Below are 24,102 nucleotides of genomic sequence, written 5' to 3' on the forward strand. Positions count from 1 at the left end.
CTAATTCTCTGCCTGCGGCGCCAGCACACCAGGTTCTAGTCCTGGTTGGGGCGCTGGATTCTGTCCCGGTTGCTCCTCTTCCAGTCCAGCCCTCTGCTGTGGCCCGGGAGTGCAGTGGAGGATGGCCCAAGTGCTTGGGCCCTGCACCCGCATGGGAGACCAGGAGGAAGCACCTGGCTCCTGGCTTTGGATCAGCGCGGTGCGCCGGCCGCAGCGCGCCAGCTGCAGCGGCCATTGCGGGATAAACCAATGGCAAAGGAAGACCTTTCTGTCTCTCTCTCTCTCACTGCCCACTCTGCCTGTCAAAAAAAAAAAAAAAATTACTTATTTATTTGAAAGGCAGAGTGACAGAGAGAAAGAGAGAGTGAGACAAAGGAGGGAGAGAGACATCGACCATATTCTGGTTTACTCCCCTACAATGGCCACATCTGTGCCAGGCCTAAGCCTGGAGCCAGGAACTCCATCTGGGTTTCTCACATTCCCACATTGGTGGCAGGGATCCAAGTACTTGGGTCATCATCTGCTGCTTTTGAAGATGCATTAGTAAGGAAGTGGATCAAATATAGAGCAACTTGGACTCAAACTGGCACTCTAATATGGGCCCAACTTCTTTTTGAATACTTTTCGGAAAGAATTTTGTCAACAGCATAAGATAGAAGTATGACATTCTGTGCTTCTGATTCTCTGATGGGGGAGATAAGGTGTTGAGAAAGAGTAAAGGTGAGGTGAGATTCAGAAATACGAACAAACCCCAGGAATTACTATTCCCTAGAACTCAGTCAACATGATTCTCCACAGTGTTTAGAGACCTCTAATATACTGCAGGTGTGAATGTAAACTGGTACAATCATTATGGAAGACAGTATGGAGATGCATCAGAAATCTAAAAACAGATCTACCATATGACCCAGCCATCCTATTCCTGGAAATATACCCTACGGAAATGAAATTAGCATATGAAAGAGTTATCTCTACCCCAATGTTTATAGCAGTTCAATTCACAATAGCTAGGATGTGGAATCAACCCAGATGTCCATCAACTGATGACTAGATGAAGAAAATGTGGTATATATACACATGGAATGCTACTTAACTGTAAAAAAATGAAATACTGTCTTTTATCACAAAATGGAGGCAACTGATGACCATTATTCTGAATAAAATAAGCCAGACCCAAAAAGATAAATGTCACATGCTTTCTTATTTTTTTATATTTTTTACATGCATTTTTTGATTTGTGGTAGCTAATATAGACAGCACAAAAAAATTAATGTATATTAGTGAAATAGACATTGTGAGATTTGATTATAGTTTATAGTCTTTGTCTACATTCCTGCTGAACCATGGTGTTTCAATTTTTACGTCTTGAACTCTTTTTTTTTTTTTTGACAGGTAGAGTTAAAAAGTGAGAGAGAGAGAGAGAGACAGAGAGAAAGGTCTTCCTTCCATTGGTTCACTCTCCAAATGGCCATTACGGCCGGCGTGCTGCACTGATCCGAAGCTAGGAGCCAGGTGCTTCCTCCTGGTCTCCCATGTGGGTGCAGGGCCCAAGCACTTGGGCCATCCTCCACTGCCTTCCCAGGCCACAGCAGAGGGCTGGACTGGAAGAGGAGCAACTGGGACAGGATCTGGCAACCTGACCAGGACTAGGACCCGGTGTGCTGCCGCCGCAGGTGGAGGATTAGCCTAGTGAGCCGCGGCGCCGGCCATCTTGAACTCTTTATTTACTGGTACCTTAAGCCTATAAAGTAAATTAAAAATATGTTATCACAAAAATTAAAAAAGAAAGGAAAGGAGGAGGAGAAAGTATCCTTATAGTCTTAAAACTGTATCTGTGAACTCTATAGAATCTGTTCTGTTTATATTAATAAAAAATAAACAAATAAATGTTTTAAAAATTTTAAAGACCTCTTAGAATAAAATAAAATGTTCAAGCTTGGCAAGGAACTATTTTTTTTTTAAGTTTAAGAATTAAAAATTATCTTTTGGATTTAAAAAACTGAATTTTTGGTTGAAGTTACAAAAACATAAATCTGGCTATTTTAAGCACAAAGGTAATTTAGGGAAAACATTGAGGACTCACCAAGCTGGATAGAAGCTGAAGAAACAGATTCAGAAAACAAGAAGTAACCAAGGGTTCCTGCCAAGCAGCCGGAATTTCAGCACAGGACACAGCCCAGACCAGACTGTCAATGAGACCAATGCATCTGTTCCATCTCCAGATTTTTTTTTTTTTTTGACAGGCAGAGTGGACAGTGAGAGAGAGAAACAGAGAGAAAGGTCTTCCTTTTGCCGTTGGTTCACCCTCCAATGGCCGCCACGGCCGGTGCACCGCGCTGATCCGAAGGCAGGAGCCAGGTGCTTCTTCTGGTCTCCCATGGGGTGCAGGGCCCAAGCACTTGGGCCATCCTCCACTGCACTCCCGGGCCATAGCAGAGAGCTGGCCTGGAAGAGGGGCAACCGGGATAGAATCCGGTGCCCCGACCGGGACTAGAACCTGGTGTGCCGGTGCCGCAAGGTGGAGGATTAGCCTGTTGAGCCACAGCGCCGGCAATTTCCAGATTCTTGAGTCATTCTTCAAGGTGGAAAGTACTTAACTGGCTAGAGTCAGTCACATTCAATTCCCTAGCTGGGAGATGCTTGGACAAGAAGAACCTGATTCCCCTGGCTCCCAATGGGGAAGGTAGTTTTCCTGGGAATATATACAATTAGGAAGCTCCCAAAATGGAGAGTGGGTATGAATAGGAAGGGGTATTGGGTATTGAAAAGTTCAGAAACATCACGTGTGCACTGCAGTCTACCCCTTTTGGTTTACAAATATTTTTCTTCCTCAGAAAAAGCCAATTATTTCTAATATAAGAGGATATTCTCACTACTGCTCAAAAGGAAATACCTAAATAAAATAGTAACTGCTTCCTAGCTCTTAATCTAGGCTCTCTAGTTCATATACACTCTTTTCCCTATATCTGCAACATGTGGTCTAAATATAAATATAGCCATAAATTATACATCTTATAAGTAGGGGAAAGAAAGTGGAAAGAGAAGTCATTTAAAATATTCATGTACACTTGATAGAATAGAAAGTCAAATATAAGAGAAGGTATAGTCCTCATTTCTGCAAATAACCATAAAGCTGTTGCTGCTATTTTTGACTTTTTTCCTCTGTGCATTCAATGCTTTCTTTGCTTCTGCCAGCACAGGTTGTTGGAATCCTTTGCTTTGTGGAGTTATCAAAACTTATTAACTGAGGAATCTGAGACCCTGGTGGTACTGATTGCAGCCAAGGTAGTCATCATTTTTTATCCTGATGGTCCTGGGCCATAAAGGGACTGAAATGACCAAATGGCAGTATGGCACCCAATTCACTAATATCATTGTTGTATCCAGCATTGGGATCATTCTTATTTTGAGGTTAAGGCATTTGAAGCAACTAAATCAAGCATGCATGAATAGAAGTAAAATAATTACAGTTGACTATTAAATAGTAATTACTCTTTAAGTTCTCAGACCAATGCAGTTGATTATTTTGCTTCAAGAGATCTTAATAATAATTTTCTGCATTTTTTTTAAAACTCACTGGATAATACAATTTATATTATTATACTCACCCTACTGGCAATTTGGGAGCTACCTGGAATCCATCAGCCCAGACACTCCTGTGAACACTACCAGGTAGCCCACTGCAACTATGTGCTCTCCTACTGAAACCAGTCTTCAGGGAAGTCTTCAGAAATGGCATGGCCTTACCTGATGCATAGCTGAAGATCTTAATGAAGGGAGTAAATTAGAAACTACTTAAGTGCTATCCTTGGGATGTAGTTGGACAATATGTTCACAATAAATCATTCTGTGTTTCCTACTGCTTAAATGTTTTTTTTTTCTTTTAAAGATTTTATTTATTTAACTTTTTTGAGAGGTAGAGTTACAGACAGAGAGTGGCAGAGACAAAAAAAAAAAAAAGTCTTGCATCTGCCGGTTCACTCCCCAAATGGCTGCAATGGCTGGAGCTACGCTGATCCAACGCCAGGAGCCAGAATCTTCTTCCAGGTCTCCCATGCTGATGCAGGGGTTCAAGTACTTGGGCTACCTTCCACATTTTCCCAGGCCATAAGCAGAGAGCTGGATCAGAAAAGATGCAGCCAAGACACGAACTGGCACCCATATGGGATGCCGACACCACAGGTGAAGGCTTACCTATTATGTTACAGCATCAGCCCCTACTCAAAGTTTCTAAAAAATTCCTTTACTCTCTGCCAGGAAGTGTTTTCATCTGGCCCAATATTTTGTGGGCCAGAGTTGAGACCAAGCTGGGGTTAACCAGACAAATCATATGTATAGGGCCGGTGCTGTGGCATAGCAGGTAAGGCTGTTGCCTGCAGGGACAACATTCCATTTAGCCACCAGTTTGAGTCCCGGCTACTCCACTTCCAATCCAGCTCTCTGCTGTGGCCTGGGAAAGCAGTAGAAGATGGCCCAAGTCCTTGGGCTCCTGCACTCGCATGAGAGACCCAGAAGAAGCTCCTGGCTCCTGGCTTTGGATAGGCACAGCTCCGCTGTTGCAGCCAGTTGGGGAGTGAACCAACAGATGGAATATCTCTCTCTCTCTCTCTCTCTCTCTCTCTCTCTCTCTTTCTCTGCCTCTCCTTCCCTCTGAGTGTAACTTTGACATTCAAATAAATAAATAAATCTTTAAAAAAAAAAAAAACAGATGTAGCTGCTTGTTCCAAATGCAAAATATCTAGGGAATGATCCATATTGAAAAAAATCAGCCAGATTTATGACTATATTCTTCCCTATTAGTCAAACACAATGTCATTCCACACATACTACAAAGATTTTTTTTTCTTTTCAAAAGTTAGCAAAGCTTTGGGATGCTTATAATGTGTAAGTCTTTTCATGCAAGGAGTGACTTCACAATATGTCCCCAAGTCCTGCTGGGTTTTCACTGTCATTCCTCTGAGCACAGTGAAGGGTAAGACAGGTACTGAACTTGCAGAACGGGTTTCTTCTTTCAGGACAACTTCCTCAGGCAGGACAGCAAATGAGTCTCCAGGAAGGAAAAGAACGGTCTTGTCGGAACAGAGATGACTGCTCCTGTGGGAAACAGCAGCTGCACGTGGGGGAGGGATTTGGGTTACTCTGATGTCTGACTCCTCCTGTGGACTCTAAACCACTGCCCAGGGCCCCACCATTTTCTGATCAATGCTTATGTTTCCAGGGAAGTGACATACATAGTAAAAGTTATTCTTGTAATTTAGTACCCTTTAAAATCAAAATCTGAGTATGAAATTAAATTGCAAGACACTGAAATATTTCATCACTGTTATAAAACATCCTTGTATTTCATTCCATGGCTTAACCTAAGATCTTATGGATTTGAGCTTATCACTCCCTGCTTTAGGCCATTCAGTATTAACAGAGGCAAGCACCCATTGACATTTTCATATCTTTCAGACTATTTTAATGCTGGTGACAACATGGTCCACCAGAACCTTTACCTCAATGGATCCTTGACTACAAATGTACTAGTTTGCTTTCTTATCACTGTAAGCCACAGACTACTAGAGTAGCAAACTAGAAAAATAACAAGACATTCAGTTCCCTCTACTGTATCTCATATTGATAACATAAAAATTCCCCATGTTTTTTAAAAAGAGCCTATTACCTAAAGCCCCACTTCCAGAAATGTCAGTATCATAAGATTAAGACAGTATAGATTCAAATCCTGGCCGTACCATTCATGAGATAATAGAACTTGAGCGACTTTCCTGTACTTCGGTTTCCCTTATCTGGAAATCAGGGTAACAACAATAGTGCCTAACTCCATGCTTGCCATGGGGATGAGGAAGTTAAAACACACAAAACACTGACAACTGTGCTCTGCATATTGTATAAGCTCAATAACTATGAGCTTATCATTATAAAAAGAATTGTACTTATTATTTTTTAATTTTAATTAGTTTTTAACAGATTCAATGTAGTTTGTAAACACAATTCTAAGAACATAATGATACTCCCTTCCTCTCTGCCTCCCTCTTGCCCCCTTCCTCCTCCTTGCTTGGGAAAGAAACTAAATCTGGGCATGTTAAGCAAAATAAGAGGAATTATTAAAATATCTGGTGTCCAAAATTGATAGAAATTGGAAAGATCAGGCTTGGGAAACATGAAGGAGTAGGAAAGGTCTGAGGCTGGGCCACTGTAGTGATAGCACAATCTAGGTAGCAGGATGTGTGGGCTGCACTCCCAAATCACCACTGTTATGAAGGACAGATACCACCAACCCTCGGTCAAGAGTGAAGCTCTGGGGCCAGCGCCATGGTGCAGTAGGTTAACTCTCTGCCTGCAGTGCCAGCATCCCATATGGGCAGCGGTTCTGGTCCCAGCTGCTCCTCTTCCAGTCCAGCTCTCTGCTATGGCCCAGGAAGGCAGTAGAAGATGGTCCAAGTGCTTGGGCCCCTGCACCCACATGGGAGATCAGGAAGGGGCACCTGGCTCCTGGCTCCTTCCTGGCTCCTGGCTTCAGATCAGCACAGCTCCAGCCATTGTGACCATTTGGAGAGTGGACCAATGGAGGAGAGACCTTTCTTTCTGTCTCTCTCTCTCTCTCTCCCTCTCTCTCTCTCACTGTCTGTAACTCTACCTCTCAAATGAATAAATAAAATCTTTAAAAAAAAAAAAAAAGTGAAGCTCCAGGAAACAATGCCTGCTTAGCTAAACCTATTCCACATGCACCAGGGCTACACAAAGGGAAATTCCTCTAAAAATATCTTACGTACTACAAAGAAAAGAGAGTTAGATATTGGAAAACCAGATGGCAAGTGTTATGCTCATTAGGATCATAGACTCACAAAATGCAGATGATCAATAATCCTCGGGTCTAATATATGTAACCAAGTTGAATTTCCTTTGATTCAAGACCAGAATTCCAAGTGTCAAGGAAAGGAGACTTGGGCTTTTCTGAATATGTGAAGCGCCAAGTAACAAGCTCTTCACCAAGAAGCATTTGTGAAAGATTTGAACATTATACCAACTCGTCAGCCCTACCTGAAACTTCTCTCCAGACCTACTCATTTTCCAGGTCAGGGATCCCTACTTGTTCGCTCATCAGTACCAGGAGATGGAGGGACCCTGTGAAACAGGTCAGGTGCTGGCATCAGGGAGTAGACTTAGCTCATCTTTGAAGGATGACTCATTTTGCATCACGAGGAAAAGAGATCAATCCAGTGAGATGACGATGAGCAAGGTCAGGCCAGCAGCATTCACATGTCTGAGAGTTTCATTTTTAAAATAATGAGAGAGAAAATTTGAATGGAAGGTTCATGCCATTGTGTAGAGGAGCCTTGATTCTCAGGTTAGGATTTAAAATATAACCTATAAAGTTAAATTTAAAAAATGGGGGCAGGAGACAAACTGATGACCTTGATGGCTGACAGCAGTATTTTAGAGTTGAAGCTTAATCTGAGATTCCTGAAGCATGGGTTAGAGAAGGAAGAACCGGAAACAGTGAAGCAAGGTAGGGACCATTGCGGTGGCCCATTTCTTTCATATTTCCTTCTCAGGTTTTATATAGAAGCTCACTTGATAAGAAAAAGGGCATTTGCAGAAAAAGAAAAAAAGCTAAAACTTTTATTATAAGATGGAAGAGCAATGAAAAACACAGATATTATTAGATGGGATTTAGGTTATGAGCTAGACTGAACTATAAGGGCAAGGCCAATTTAAATCATGGTGGTGGTGGTGTTTTGGTGGCACAACAGGGTGAAAATGTAACAAATCAATGTGGCAGAATAGCTATTGAGAAATCACCTTTTGTTCCAACTCTAGGAGCACAGCCACATCCCCACACTGTCAGGTCTTTGAGACGTAGAGACTGGTTTGGGAAGATGGAGCATTACCAGAAGAGGACTACTGCCAGAAAAACAGCTCTTAAATACATTATTTTCTTGTTCAAGTCCCCATTTGCTGCTCGCTACGGGGCAGCAGGTCCGATAGAGCTCCTCAGGGCCAGCCTGGGGAGCTCAGGGGCCGAGCGGGATGATGAGTGTCGGCGGTAAAGGAATCATACCAGAGCCAGGAGATCAGTCAACGCCCAGGGCGCAGCCGGGTTCTCAACTTTATTGGGAGAGAAAGAGCTTTTATAGACACAGAAAGGGGGCTGTCCAGGGCACAGGGGAACCAAGCCAACCTGCTGAAAGGTAAGGCAGGACACAAGCCAGGCACGCCCTCAAGGGCCTATCACAGCCGAGGACACATACTGTTCACGAATACAGAAGTCTCCTCTCAGATTAGCTACCTCCTCCGGGGGCCATCTTGGGTTGTTGGAAACGCTGAGTCACTGGGATGCGGAAGTGCGGCAAATTCGAGCAAAGGCTTAGCGGCCTTGTGGAGCGAAGGCTTAGCAACTTTGCTTCCTTTTCGATTGGAGCCCCCCACACCCATTGCTCTACTTCCAATTGAGATTTCCACTGATGCACCTGGGGAAGCAGAAGAGGACAGCCCAAGAGCTTGGATTCCTGCACCCATGAGGGAGACCTGGATGAGCTCCTGGATCCCAGCTCCTGGTTTCAGCCTGGCCCAGCCCTGGCCATTGTGATTTTTTGGGTAGTGAACGAGTGGATGCAAGATCTGTCTCTCTCTCTTTCTCTATAAATCTGCCTTTCAAATAAAGTAAAATAATCTTTTTTTAAAAAAGTGTGTCATTGTAAAAATTAAAAGGAAAATGAGACAAGAAGAAAGATGGAGTGTAGGAGTGTGAGAGGGAGGTACAGAGGGTAGGATGGGAAGTATCATTATGTTCTCAAAATTGTATATATGAAATACATGAAATTTGTTCCCTTTATATAAATAATTTTTAAAAAAAAAGAAATGTGGCTTTTATGCATAATCAACAGTGTGGAACCATTCCTGTCTCTTCAAATATTATTTCTTGAGCACTTAATATATGTTAGGTATAATGCTAGGAGGTTACATCCATTATCTCAGTTAATTCTTACACCAATTATATGGCTCGGAGACTATAAGAATTCCCACTTACACTTGAAGAAATCGAGTCTTAGAAAGGTTAAGTTACTCAGGGAAGTCTACACTGCTAAATTGTGTGACAGAGCCAGATGATTTTCAAAGTCCACAGTCTCAGCTATTAACGAAATCATACCATCTTATTTACAAAATTAAAACCTACATTGACAGGTCTAAAATTTGTAGAACATATGCATAGGGATTTTGTTTGTCCTTAATGCCTAATAATATTCATTTTTCACTGCTTCTATTACTATTTAAATATTTCAGTGGCTAGGACAGTGCTTGTGGTCTTGGGGAATCTCTAGCTTTTATGAAGGGGAGTTCACTTATTGGAGCTTCTTATCTGCAGAGACACATTTTTCTTCTTTGAAGATTCAATATCAACAAACAGGGAAAGAATTGTGATTCAGAAGCCAACTAATGATGGTAAGGTTACGTTGTTAAACATCGTCAAGAAAACACTGTGTATCACCTGTGTGCTTCTGGAAAGAACATAGCACCTGAATCCTTGCCGCTTAGCAGTCACTCAGCTCCATCACAAACCAGCGGGTCTCAGGGAAAGCAGCATTCTCCACATGTGCATGGGAGTCGGCCTACAGCCATTTCCTGACGGACTTGAACTACCAATGGAAGGGGATTCATCAATTTTCGAGGCTGCATCTATTTTCTGAGGATCATCTCTGAAATGAAGAACCTGAAATAAAATTGCAGTCATGCCCTGCATTCAGCATTTGGGTCAGCAAGAGACCATGGTCACATAATATTATAATGGAGATGAAAAATTCCTCTCCCCTAATGACGTGGGAGCCATGCTAGCATCAAAGTGAAAGGCATTCTGCTGTAAAGAAACCTACTGTGTTGCCAGTGTTATAAAAGCAGAGTTCACACAATTATGTGCAGGATGTAACATTGATAATAATTATGCTTCACTCTGCTGTATGTATTTACCATTCTACACTTCCCGTCATTATTTTAGTGGGAACTGCTTTCTATTTAGTAAAAAAGTCTGCTTTAAAAGAGCTTGCTGTGCTACACAAGAAGCCTTATCCATCTCGTGTTTACAGAGTTTCTTGACTGTATCAAGAGACCATGTTGAGTGACTGACCTATGCCATCTAGGTTGGGTAAGTACACTCTACATTGTTTGCACAATGATGAAATCACTTAACAATGTATTTCCTGTAATACATCCCTGTTGTTAGGCAACACATGATTGTCGCTTAAATTCTACAATGCTCCCAACTCACTGGCATTTTTTGGGAAATGGGAATCAAATAAGACCTTCAACAGTTGGCAATCTCAGTTTTGACTGACTAACGACCCCAGAACAGCCAGGTGTAGTGTCATGGGAGAGGCATTCAAAAATGAAACACCAGCCTATCTTCCTTCTTGTCACAGAGCCTCAGGAAATTAACATAGGAGAGTAACATTTCTGAGCATCTGAAAATGGGTTTCACTTAGTGCCGTCTATTGGTGCGCTCTACACAAGTAAGTATGGGTCACACAAGATGGAATGCTGTTGGGATTGGTACTAGGCCCATGTGTTAGAGACTTGGCCCTAAAGCACTAGATTAATGGCTCTAAGAGGGTGGAAACTCAATGTGTGTAGAGACAAGGTCTTTGGGAAGTGATTACACAGGATTAGATTAGCAAGGTGGGGCTCTCTGCCCATCCCCTCTCCTTTCTTTCTCTTCTCATCCCCTATTGCCAGCCCTCACCACCCCCAACCCTACTCGCAGAGTAGCATCATGTTGATGCCTGCTGCCATAGTCAGTACAAAGAAGCTCAACTAGAACCAGGACCCAGACAAGGAGACCTCAGAACAGCAAGAAGCCATTGAACATGTATGAGGAGATTTTTAAAATAGAACAGAAATATAACAAGCTCAGCCAACCATTTTTCAAAAGTCAGAACTGATGGCCAAAATCCCAAATTTTGGGGTAACAACATTAGTCAAGCATCCACACTTAATGTGCACTGCTTGGGGAGAAAGATGAAGAGGCATTGCATAATCTGACCAGAGTTGAAGTGACAGAATTTGAAGATTAAATCAAGCTACAGAAGAGATTTTTATTTTGATGAAAATCCTTACTTCAAAAATAAAGTTCTCTCCAAAGAATTTCATCTGAATGAGAATGGTGATCCATCTTCAAAGTCCATTGAAAGCAAATGGAAATCTGGAAAGGATTTGACAAAATGTTCAAGTCAAATGCAGGACAAAGCCAGCAGCAAGAGGAAGCATGAGGAAGAAGAGAGTTTCATTATCTGTTTACTGATCATCCTGCTGCAGGTACACATGAGTCAGGGGAGGCTGTCAAAGACAGTATTTGGCAGAATTTCATTACAGTACTACTTGGTTGCTGATATGGGTGATGAGGAAGGAGAAGGAGATGAACATGATGATGATGACCCTGATGAAGAAAAAGGAAGATTAAAAGACATCGATGAAGATGAAGGTGATTGTACAATTTGGGACATGCTCAATTGGACTTGCCCCAAATGATGGAGTTAGAAAGGTGCCAGGGGATTCCAATACAATCCCATCAAGGTGGCACCTAACAATGCCATCTCACTAGTCCAAGTGATCAGTTTCAGTTCACAATTGATCATAATGATAGGACTAAGAGTCAAAGGAATCACATAAACAAGACTAGTGTCTGCTAATACTAACTGATAGAATTTAAAAGGAGAGAACGATCCAACATGGGAAGCAGGATACACAGCAGACTTATAGAATGGCAGATGTCCTAAACAGCACTCTGGCCTCAGAATCAGCCCTTAAGGTATTCAGATCTGGCTGAAGAGCCCATGAGAGTATTTTAGGCATGGAAAGCAAAGACACTCTGGAAAAAAAAAAAAAGACCTAAATGAAAGATCTCTGTTAGTGAGATCCCAGTGGAAAGAACGGGCCATCAAAGAGGAGGTAACTTTCTCTGAAGGGAGGAGAGAACTTTCACTTTGACTGTGACCTTGTCTAAATAAAATTGAAGTCGACAAACTCAAAAGGCTTCCATAGCCTTGGCAACTCATGACTAGAGCCTAGGGAGATTACTGACGCCATAAACAAGAGCGTCAATTGTTAAGTCAACAATAGGAGTCACTGTGCACTTACTCCTCATGGAGGATCTCTGTCCTTAATGTGTTGTCCAATGGGAAGTAATGCTATAACTAGTACTGAAACAGTATTTTACACTTTATGTTCTGTGTGGGTGCGAACTGTTGAAGTCTTAATATATACTAAATCGATCTTCTGTATATAAAGATAATTGAAAATGAATCTTGATGTGAATGGATTGGGAGAGGGAGCAGGAGATGGGATGGTTGTGTGTGGGAGGGAGGTTACGGGGGAGGAAAAAAACATTGTAATCCAAAAGCTGTACTTTGGAAATTTATATTCATTAAATAAAAATTTTTAAAAAAGAAAGATAGGTTAGGAATCTGATTGAAATCCCAAAGACTTCAGCACTTTGGTGCATAAACTTGAAACTACTTAAAATTAAAAAACTAGTTTGTTAATATCCAAAACTCATATTTTTATAAAGCACAGCTCATATTTAGTCCGTTGCAGCTTTTGATAAAGAATGTTTCTGCTGAGATAGAAGACAGAAAGCATGACCTAGTTAAAACTAGGCAAACTAAGCTTGAAAGTTGATCAAAAAAATAAAAAAGAAACTACTTTGCAAAAATTCTCTTGTTAAAGTATCTTGAGAATAAGTTGGCAAGACTTGAAAAGATCCCAATCTGAATTGAGATAGAACACTGTAGTTTTCCATGTCACACACACACACACACACAAAGACTGTCATTTGCTTCATTAGAGAGGCAAATTTTATTATAAGATGACATTTTTAAAAGGCTAACTCGTTTCATTTTCCCCATTTCACTCTTCTTTTTAGTAGGCCCACATCCTCTTCTGTAAGACATTTCTAAGTTTGGCAAATGCAGGAACAGGAACTATGGCACATCCCATTAGGCCAACACTTGTGACACCTGCGTCCTGTATCAGAGTGCCGGCTTGAATACCAGCTACCTCACTTCCGGTCCAGTTTCCTGCTGATGAACACTCTGTTGGACAGCAGGTGGCAGCTCAAGTGCTTGATTCCCTCTCACCTATATGGGAGACCAGGATGGAGTTCCAGCTTCCTGGCTTCTGCCCGGCCCGGCCCTGGTTGTTGTGGGCAATTGGAGAGTGAAAGAGTGGATGGAAAAATCTTCCTCTGCATCACTCTTGCTTTCACGTAGATGAAAATAAAGATTTGAGAAATTGTTGGCAAACTCAGTTTTACGTCTTCTTTACATCATAACAGACAAATTTGAGGTTTGTGGTTACTTTACTGTAATCATTCAATGGGATAAACAACCAGACAGAAAAGTTAATAATAAAGCAAACAGTTTTTTTTTTTAATTTTGTATTAATTTTTTCAAGAAGCAAAGAGAGACAAAGTTCTACCCAATAGTTCACTTCCCAGATACCCTCAATGGTCAGGGCTGGGCCAGAGTTGTCACTGGGATTTGGGAATACAACACGGATCTCCCACATGGGTGGCAGGAACCCCAATACTTGAGTCATCACCATTCCATCCCAGGGTCTACATAAGCAGCAAGCTGGAGTCGGGAATCAAACCCAGGTCATCTGATATGGGAGGCAGGTGTCTTATAAACTATACTAAATGCTCACTCCCCAAGAAAACAACTTTATATGAATAGCTGAATGTCTCATGAAAGACTGTTACCCAAAACACACAGAACAACTCTTAAAACTTAGCTATAAGAAAATGAACAGCCCGATGTTAAAAATGGGAAAATACCTGAACAAACACCTCATCAAAGAAGTTAAATATGGAAAGCAGATGAAAAGATGTTCACTCTCGTATGTCACTGGGATTGCAATTAAAACAACAATGCAATAGCACTACCCACCTGATAGCCAAAATCCAAAACACTTACGATATCAAATGTTGGCAAGGATATGGAGCAAAAGGAACTCTCACTTATTGCTTGTAGGATACAAAATTGTAGTCACTGCATATAACAATGTGGTAGTTTCTTCCAAAATGAAATATACTTTTACCATCCGATCCTGCAATTCTACTTTTTGGTATTTGTCCAGTGAATTGAGAATATTTATATACAAAAACTTACACATAGATATTTATAGCAGCTTTATACAAAATTGTCAAAATGTAGAGGCAGTCAAGCTGTCCTTTAGTAGACTAATGGCTAAACAAACTGATGCCTCCAGACAATGGACTATTACCCAGCACTACAAATAAATGGACTGTCGAGCCATGGAAGGATACGGAAAAGCTTAAACATGTATTATTATGTAAAATAAGCCCATCTGTAAAGGCTATTTACTGTATGATTCTAGTCATATGATATTCTGGAAAAGGCAAGTCAATGGACACAGTGGAAAGATTGGTGTTGCTGGCAGTTAAGGAAAAAAGGAAGGGTGAATAGGAAAGCACAGAGGGCTGGGGGATGGTAGCACAATTCTGTAGGATCCTTTGCTGGTAGGTACACGTCAGTACACATTTGTCCAAACCCACAGGATGCTCAACACCAGGAAGGGACCCTAATGTAAACTAGGGACTTCAGCTGATAAGGATGTATCAGCACAGTCATTGATCATAACAAATGTGCCACCGTGGTTTAGGACATGGACACAATGTATAGGGAGGGGAATGGAAACTCTTTACTGCTTAATTTTGCTATAAGCTGAAACTGCTCTAAAAAGGGGAGGGGAGGTGTTAATTTTTTAAATACTGAAATCTTATTTCTCGTTTGACTAAAAATAGCCTATCAGCAGCCTAAAGTTCATGGTTCTCAAATTTCACAAAGCCCTGGGCAGCATCACTTTCTCTTGCCCTTCTTCAGATTGTCCTATATTTTCAAATTCATTTTCACAAATTACCCTGGAAAATCTCTTCCATCTCTTCTTCCTCTCAACTCCAAAAATCCTTGGGTCATGGATAAATGGGAGAGTAAAAATTAGTTTAATGATAAGATTTAAACAATTTAAAGTAGGTATGAAAGACTGGAATTCTTTCAGCCCTTATGGCATTCAGATCTGGCTGAAGGGCAAAAAAAAAAAAAAAAGAAGAAGAAGAAGAAGAAGAAGACCTAAATGAAAGATCTCAGCGAGTGAGATCCCAGTGGAAAGAATGGGGCCATCAAAGTAGGAGGTACCGTTCTATTAAGGGAGGAGAGAACTTCCACTTTGACTATGACCCTGTCAGAATCAGATCGAAGTCAGTGAACCCTAAAGGCTTCCGTAGCCTCAGCAACTCATGACTAGAGCCTAGGGAGATTACTGACGCCATAAACAAGAGTGTTAAATTATTAAATCAACATCAAGAGTCACTGTGTACTTACATCCCATGTGGGATCTGTCCTTAATGGGTTGTCCAATGTGAAGTAATGCTATAGCTAGTACTGAAACAGTATTTTTACACTTTGTTTCTGTGTGGGTGCAAACTGATGAAATCTTTACTTAGTATATACTGAATCGATCTCCTGTATATAAAGATAATTGAAAATGGAAAAAAAAACCTTGGTGTTAAATTGGAAATTACATAGAAAATTAATCAATTTTTTAAAAAAAAATATCATGTAGGATCTCTGTCCTTAATGTGCTGTACACTGTGATTTAATGCTATAACTGGTACTCCAACAGTATGTTTCACTTTGTGTTGCTATGTGAGGGCAAACTGTTGAAATCCTTACTTTATTATATACTAAACTGATTTTCTGTATATAAAGAGAATTGAAAATGAATCTTGATGTGAATGGAAGGGGAGAAGGAGCGGGAGAGGGGAGGGTTGCAGGTGGGAGGGAAGTTATGGGGGGGGGGAAGCCATTGTAATCCATAAGCTGTACTTTGGAAATTTATATTCATTAAATAAAAGATAAAAAAAAAAAGAGGACCTAAATGAAAGATCTCTGCGAGTGAGATCCCAGTAGAAAGAACGGGCCATCAAAGAAGGAGGTAACTTTCTCTGAAGGGAGGAGAGAATTTCCACTTTGACTATGACCTTGTCTAAATAAGATCAAAGTCGATGAACTCAAAAGGCTTCCATAGCCTTGGCAACTCATGACTAGAGCCTAGGGAGATTACTGATGCCTTAAACAAGAGTGTCAATTTGTTAAGTCAACAATAGGAGTCATGGTGTACTTACTCCTCATGTGGGAACTCTGTCCTTAATGTGTTGTCCAATGTGGAGTAATGCTATAACTAGTACTGAAACAGTATTTTACACGTTATGTTCTGTGTGGGTGCAAACTGATGAAATCTTTACTTAATATATACTAAATCCATCTTCTGTATATAAAGAGAATAGAAAATGAATCTTGATGTGAATGGAATGGAGAGGGAGCAGGAGATGGGAGGGGTGCGGGTGGGAGGGAAGTTATGGGGGGGAAAAAGCCATTGTAATCCATGAACTGTACTTTGGAAATTTATATTTACTAAATAAAAGTTTTTAAAAAAAAAAGACTGGAATTCTTATTAAATTAGAAGTATATTATTCAAGTCCCAAAGGTTTGTGGAGGATAATCTGAAAGCAGACACCCTATGGGGTCTTTTGTCCACTCTGAATTGTCATCATCAACTCCTCTCATCCGTACCTCAAACCTTGCAAGGTAACGACATTCTTCTTCTGAAAACATCATGGATGAGCGGCAAGTCAGGTGCTACTGCTCAAAATGCTCCATATCTGTGAATTCTAGATTTTGTGATAGCCACCAGTGATGGTAAACACAGGCGGTTGCATGAGGTGAGTGTAGATTGTGCTAGAACAATTCTCAGATCATAGGGCAGTGAGACATGGTCCTTGATGAATGAAACCATGATGACCATCTCTTCCCTGCTCACTCTTACAGGATGTTAGCTTTACTAGGGCTTCAAAATGTAAGTGTGGGACAGGTGATTGGCATACCAGTTATTAACACATTGCTTAGGATACCAGCCTATTATATCAGAGTACCTAACTTTGAATCCTGGCTCTGCTCTTGATTTCAGTTTCTTGCTAATGTACACTGGGAAGCGGTGGATGATGGCTCAAGTATTTGCATCCCTTCTACCCACCTAGGAGACCCAGACTGAATTCTGGGTTCTTGGCTCTGCTTGACTCAACTCCAGTTGTTGTGGACATTGAGAGATCTCTCTGTCTGTCTGTCTGTCTCTCTCTCTCTCTCTCTCTCTCTCTGCATTTCAAATAAATAAATTAATGTGCACATTTTTTTGAAAACCAAACGAAACATGAGTGGGACAGACTATTATATCGCATTAGTGTGTTTGGCACATGTACTGGTTGTCTGGGACAATCTAGGCTACACCTACTTTTCCAGCAATTATTAATAGCTCCCCCTTGCACTCTTAAGTGCATCCCATTTTTGGCAATAGGTAATAAGGTCACCCTAGCTGTGAGGAAAACTGACCCACTGTTTTAACAGACTTTTAACTGATTTTAGTGAAAGGAAAGCAATAGGCATATAGCTACTCTATTATGAGTCCTCCAGATAAAAACAGAACCAATAGGACATGTAAATACAAAGAGATTTATTTTCAGTTGTTGGTTCATGTTACCATAGAGGCTGGCCAATCAAAAGTTTAGGGGTGGGACAGCAGGCTAGTGACCCAGGAAGAGCCAGTATGGAAGTTTACCTATTGAAAAAATTCCTCTTTGAGAGAACATCAGTCTTTTCTTTTATTCATTCAATTGAATGATCATGTTAGGAAAGGCAATCTGCTTTACTCAAATCCACTGATTTAAATGTAAATCTCATCCAAAAATATCACTACAGAAACCTCCAGAATCATGGCCTAAATATCTGCCAAGTTGACACAGAAAATTAACTATGACAACCACTAACCTGGGTCTTGAGCAACCTCATTTCTTTCTTTTGCTGAAGTTCCCCTCAACTCAGTGCTGTCATGCAAAGTGTCTTGGACTTCCTTCCTTTCAGAAGGAATGGCAGCACCTGTCTCTATGGATACTGTTTTTGCCTTTAAGAAGAATGAAATAGAGCTAACAGGACCAATAGTTAAGCACTCAATGGTGCACTAAGAATTCAAAGCCTTCTACGGAGAGGAATGACAGGTTTTGCTTTAGCAGGAATCCACAGGGCAATCTGCTTCTCATGTATCCTAAACTGAGAGCAAATGCCGCTTTGTGGCGAACTTCTTTTTTCACTAGTCTCTCCCTCAAGAAAGCCTCTGGGTTTTAGGAGTAAAAGGGGGTGATGCAAGGCAGAAACTTGAACAGTGATCCTTTAACTTCCCATCCAAACCAGGAAACTTCAAGAGCCAAGGGAGTCTAAAAAAGAACTAAGAGGTGATCAATGATTCACAGCATTCAAAAGGGGAAGAAGAAGTGTAATCTCCCTAGGTTTATATGTTGGTTGATGTTGAGTTGTTTATTCAAAAGGAATGCTGGGTCTTTAGTGCCTGCCTCTGAATGCATGATTGCTATAAGAATGAGATGAAGCCCACAAATCTGGCAAATTTGCCAATCACGAGGCACCTTTGAGAACATAATGTAATCCTGACATGCATCTCAAATACTAAAAAAAAAAAAGTTAAAATGTTTATTCTATAATTTGTGCATATCGATAGAAATGAGTAATGTCAAAGATATAAACTGAAAGATTTAGGGAAAATGCCATCATCTAAATTTAGGCTATTCAAAAATTAGAATTTCTGAAATTGATTAAAGAAAAATTTTCACACTGTGAATCTCAGTATGGAAAATACCATAAAGATTATAAGTTTTTAAATGTTCAAATATCTTCCTACATGGTGTTAAAAAAATTTTTTTAAAGATTTGTCAGCCTTTACTGTGTTACTTATCCAACCATTCCATCTCTTCTTTGCCATATGTGCCAATCAAAACTGAGCCTTCCTCATCCCTCAGGTGGGGTATGTGGGAAAAAACCATCCACTATTGCCTTGAGCCTCTGTGTTTTCTTGCTGGGCACATAAAGAACCCAAGGCCCCTACACTTCCTTACCCAAGCCATTTCTGAGGGCTGGGTCTGAAACCTTGAGAGAAGCGGGGACATCTGCTCTAGGACAAAGACCAGGCTTCTGCTACTACATGTCAAAGTGGTACATTCCCCAGCCTCAGTGTTTCTCCCATGGAATGCAACCCACTTCATGTGCAGGTCCTCCTGCGCCACCACTTGTATACAACTTGCAGGCATGAAGCTCTGTCCACTGCTTTTGCCACAAGTAATAAAGATTTTGCTCTTTCTCTCTTTTTCAAAAATTTATTTATTTTTTTTTCATTTTAGTAAATTTTTATTGTGTCTCATTTTCAGATAATATTGAAACCTCCCCATCTGATTGTCAAATATTTTTTACATTGCATCTAGTCAGCACAGTCCTCTTTTGAAAAAGCACAACTTCTATTTCATAATACATATACATTATAGAAATTTAGCCAGTTTCCTTTCCTTGAAGAATGTTTTATTCTGACTTTATCTTCTCTCCCTCCCTCCCTCCCGTCTCCCCTCCCACCTCTCTCTTCCCTTCCTCCCACTTCCCTCCCTTCCTATAAGCCTTTATTCTCTCTGAATCTTGAAAAGAATCAGGTTCTGAAGGTTTGAGGGGCTCAGGTTGAACATTTGTGGTTAGGACGCGACACAGGTGACTCGGTGGGTTTCTTGCTGAGTCCTGTCAGGCACACGACATCCAGTGACTCACGAGTAGTACTGTACAGGTGGACCACTGGGTCTGGATGATGACAGTCAGGTCCTTCTGCTGCACAGGCAGACTCTGCCCCGAGGGATTAGGAAATAATTTGTGTCAAGTTTGGTTATGACTGACTTTCCCTTAATGGTTTTAACATGACTTGATAACACGCTCCTGAATAGAATATTTCATTAAGGTTTTTGGGAAATGATGTTTTCAGAATCCTACAATGCCTGCTACATCTATTAGCTTAAATATTTCATAAATTAGAGCAATCTCTCATCACTGTGGTTATCTAGTTACTTCAAAAGTCTTGGCCAGCGCCGCGGCTCACTTGACTAATCCTCTGCCTGCGGCGCTGGCACACCGGGTTCTAGTCCGGTCGGGGCACCAGATTCTGTCCCAGTTGCTCTTCTTCCAGTCTAGCTCTGTGCTGTGGCCCGGGAGTGCAGTGGAGGATGGCCCAGGTCCTTGGGCCCTGCACTTTCATGGGAGACCAGGAGGAAGCTCCTGGCTCCTGGCTTCGGATCAGTGCACCGCGCCAGCCATAGTGGCCACGTGGTGGGTGAATCAATGGAAAAAGGAAGACCTTCCTCTCTCTTTCTCTCTCTCTCACTGTATTTTATCAGGAAGGCAGGGTTACAGAGAGAGAAAGAGAGAGAGAGATCTTCAGTCTGCTGGTTCACTCAGCAAATGGCTGCAACACCCAGGGCTGGAGCAGGCCAAAGCCAGGACCCTAGAATTCCATCCAAATCTCCCCTATGGGTGCAGGAGCCCAAGGATTGGGCCATCTTCTGCTGTTTTCCCAGGCACATTAACAGGAACTGAATCAGAAGTGCAGCAGCCAGGACTCAAACCAGCACTCATATGGGATGTCAGCATCTCTGAAAGCAGCTTAACCCACTGCACCACAAGTCCACCCCCAAGATTTCTATCTCTGAATCAAGAGTCTCATTTCTTCTGCAAGCATTCATCAGACTTGTTAGTTTGTAAATCAGATAAAATCTCAGTTCACTCCTAGTTTTTGACAGTACAAATGAAGAAGGCCTAGCAATTATACTTTTCCCTTCCTCCCAAAAAATTGATTCTTACACTGGCTCAACCTGGGAATTAAGCTGTTAAGTGGAAAAAAATATATTGAAATGGAAAGAGTAAGAAAGAATTAAGACAGTATCTACAATGACTGAAGAAAATTGACCAAAGTTGGCACTGCCATAGAAGTTCTGAATAGACTCAAAGACGGAAAACAAGCTCCGCAACTGCCTATATTTGGGGCCTCTTTTACTAATTTATTCATTTTATGAAAATTTATTGAAGGGCCTAAAAAAAGATTAAAGAGAAAATTTCCAAAAGGCTTCTAGCAGATCAGGTTGGTGGGGGTTCTAGCTTTTATTCTATAAGTTATTTCACATTCTAAATGAAATCATCTTTCTGTTGTTTTACATTTATTCATGTGCTCACCTTGACAGTATTTCCCAAACTACCTTAATTATATCTTTATTTTCTATCTCCTTTGCTACAACTCTAGTACTGTTTGTGAATCTTCTTCTATAAAACAAAAAATGCAGCCTTTATATCATGTGCCCAGTTCAAGATTTACCTTTATCTGAGACTAATACCCATTTGGGTGAACTTCCTATATCCATGCAATAACTTTCATTCAACAAATACTTATTGAGGGGCCGGTGCTGTGGTACAGTGGGTTAACGCCCTGGCCTGAAGTGCCAGCATCCCACATGGGCACCAGTTCTAGTCCCGGCTGCTCCACTTCCGATCCAGCTCTGTGCTATGACCTGGGAAAGCAGTAGAAGATGGCCCAAGCCCTTGGGCCCCTGCACCTACATGAGAGAACCGGAAGAAGCTCCTGGCTCCTGGCTTTGGATCGGCACAGTTCCAGCCATTGCAGCCAATTGGGGAGTGAACCATCAGATGAAAGGCCTCTCTCTCTCTCTCTCTCTCTCTCTTTCTCTGCCTCTCCTCTCTCTGTGTAACTCTGACTTTCAAATAAATAAATAAACCTTTTTAAAAAAAATACTTATTGAGCACCTATTAGTTGCTTTGGCTGTTGTAAAGAGCTGGGAGAAATCCATTGTGAATAAGGCAGAAAATGGCCTGTTCTAGTGAGGGCTTGGGACAGATAATCAGGAAGGAAGCAATGAATGTATGTTCTCTATATGGCAAAAAAACAAAGTAGGGTGATTGAATACAAAACAAAAAAGGAAAGATTATTTTGTGTTAGGTGACTATAGGAAGTATCACTGAAAAGATGTTATACATGACATCTAAAAGGTAAAATAAAACCAGGCACTGTGGTACCCAGCAGTAGAATATTCCAGCCAGAGAAAACCACAAAAGCAAAGAACAAGTGGTCTATTTGAAGCAAAGAGTGCATCAGAATAGCTAGGGGCAGGGAGAGAGCTGAGAGAGCTACAGGACCCTCCTCAAGGTCATCGGCATTAAAGACCTAAGGGAAAGGAAGCTGAGAGTTCTGTGAGAAAAATGATTAAGCACCCAATCCCTAACTTTCTCCTAGACCTGTCTCCACTTAGTGAATTACCAGAATCACTTTCTCTCAGCTTCCCAATGATGGACAGTCACCCACCAGTCAATAAGTTATAAAGCCAACCACGTCAGTGTCCCATGTCTCCAGGGGCAGGAATAACAAAGAGAGCGGGGAGAACAATTGCAGGCCATCAGGCAATGTGATAAGGAGAGCACATAAGGATAGTGTGATTGATGATGAATACAAAGGCACTGGACAATACAGTGCATGTGCCTGTGAGAGGCAGAGAGAAGATCTTCCAGGTAACTAACTGTGAAGGTTTAACTAGGGGTCTTAACTAGGGGAAGGATTTCATTTAGAGAAGAGGGCAGATTTGGTTCACTCCTTATTCGTCTTGGGTCCATCTTTCCAACAGAGGCAAAGAGATAAAGAGTGTCAAATACAGGTTATTGCTGGAAGCATTTTTGCTAAAGATGGGAAAAGTGATTCTGGGTCTTATCCAAATAACAGCAAGAGAATGTGGGATGCTCTTTTCACCTTTTATTTGTTGCTAAGCATTATCTTAACAACTAAGCAAATTTTAAGACCAAAAATAACTAACTCATTATTCTGCCAATTTAATAAAATGCAATCCAATAAACTTTTTTTATTTTTTCTTCCTTCATTTATAATACTTTTACAGACTCACTTATATGTAAGGTAGTTGGAATAATTTTATATGAGCAATAATGTTCATTGAAAGTTTATTTTACTTTATTTTAGGAGGAGGAGAGGTGACACCACTTATGGCCATCAAAGATGAAGTGAGCTGTACTTCCTGAGTGAAATACAACTCTGGCTTTTAAATTTTCACAACAAAATGACAACTCTGCCTTCTGTGCATCTGGTCTTTAAGCATACAGTTCTCACTTTTATCAGCAACATAGACCTCATACAGAACAAGCTCCTGTCAGAGAAACCAACTTCAATCCAAAAATCCCTTTCCATCCAATATGACAGACTCAAGTGCACATGAAAACCACCTATTCTTTTAGTTTTCCAAAGCTATATCTTGGCTTTGTTGGATGAGCAGAAAGAGCAGCTCCAGAATCACACAGTTTCAGCTCTTTTATTTCACTATATTTTTTTTATCGAGGGTCAATAGTGGAAGAGGTCATTAGTGACATATGCTTGTCTCTTTTCCACTGTGAACAAGATTTACCTATGAAAAAACACCAACATCATGGTATATTATTTGTTCCAGGAAAATATTGCTCTCTGCAGAGCTTTTTCATGTGCATTTTTTTCTAAAAATTAAAGCAGAAAACAAGAACAACATACCCTAATGTGCCTTGTAGGTTGGTTCCACTAGTGGGAAAGTCAGTCACATTTGTGCATGATCATCACAAACATTTCACCTCAGATTATCTATTAACACCTCTTCCTGATCTTTGTAAATAGTTTTCTCTTAATTCCATCATTAATTTCACACTTCGATAACTTGTAAAGATCACATTAAGCCTCTTAGCTGCAGAGGTTATAATATACATAAGAAGGAAAGGCATAGTATATACCCAAAGTACAAAGCAGTAGCTCAGAGAATCAGCACAATTTTTGTGGACCCAAGGGGCAAGCCTTGGAGAAAAGACATTTCTACAGGAGTATCACTTAAACAAATTTGGTGATGAAATATTCCCTGTAACAGTGAACATATGCCTAAACATAGTGAAGGACTGGCAGGGAAAATAGTGAAGCATGAAGTTTAAAAGACATCAAAGTCAGCCTGGAGAGCCCTTTGAATATCAAGTTCATGAGTTTAATTTCTTTTTTTCCACTCACTCAATAATTTTTGAACAGGAAGGTGGTTCATGAAATTGCCTTGATAATTATAACCAAGATGGCACCATC

General features: G+C 40.9%; 1 pseudogene; it reads left to right on the forward strand.

Moving 5' to 3' along the window:
* The first annotated feature begins 10,768 nt into the window (after nt 1-10,768).
* LOC133757103 (protein SET-like) lies at nt 10,769-15,146 on the forward strand (annotated as a pseudogene).
* Nucleotides 15,147-24,102: the final 8,956 nt, after the last annotated feature.

The sequence above is a fragment of the Lepus europaeus genome, chromosome 3 (assembly GCF_033115175.1).
Source record: "Lepus europaeus isolate LE1 chromosome 3, mLepTim1.pri, whole genome shotgun sequence".
Lineage (NCBI taxonomy): Eukaryota > Metazoa > Chordata > Mammalia > Lagomorpha > Leporidae > Lepus > Lepus europaeus.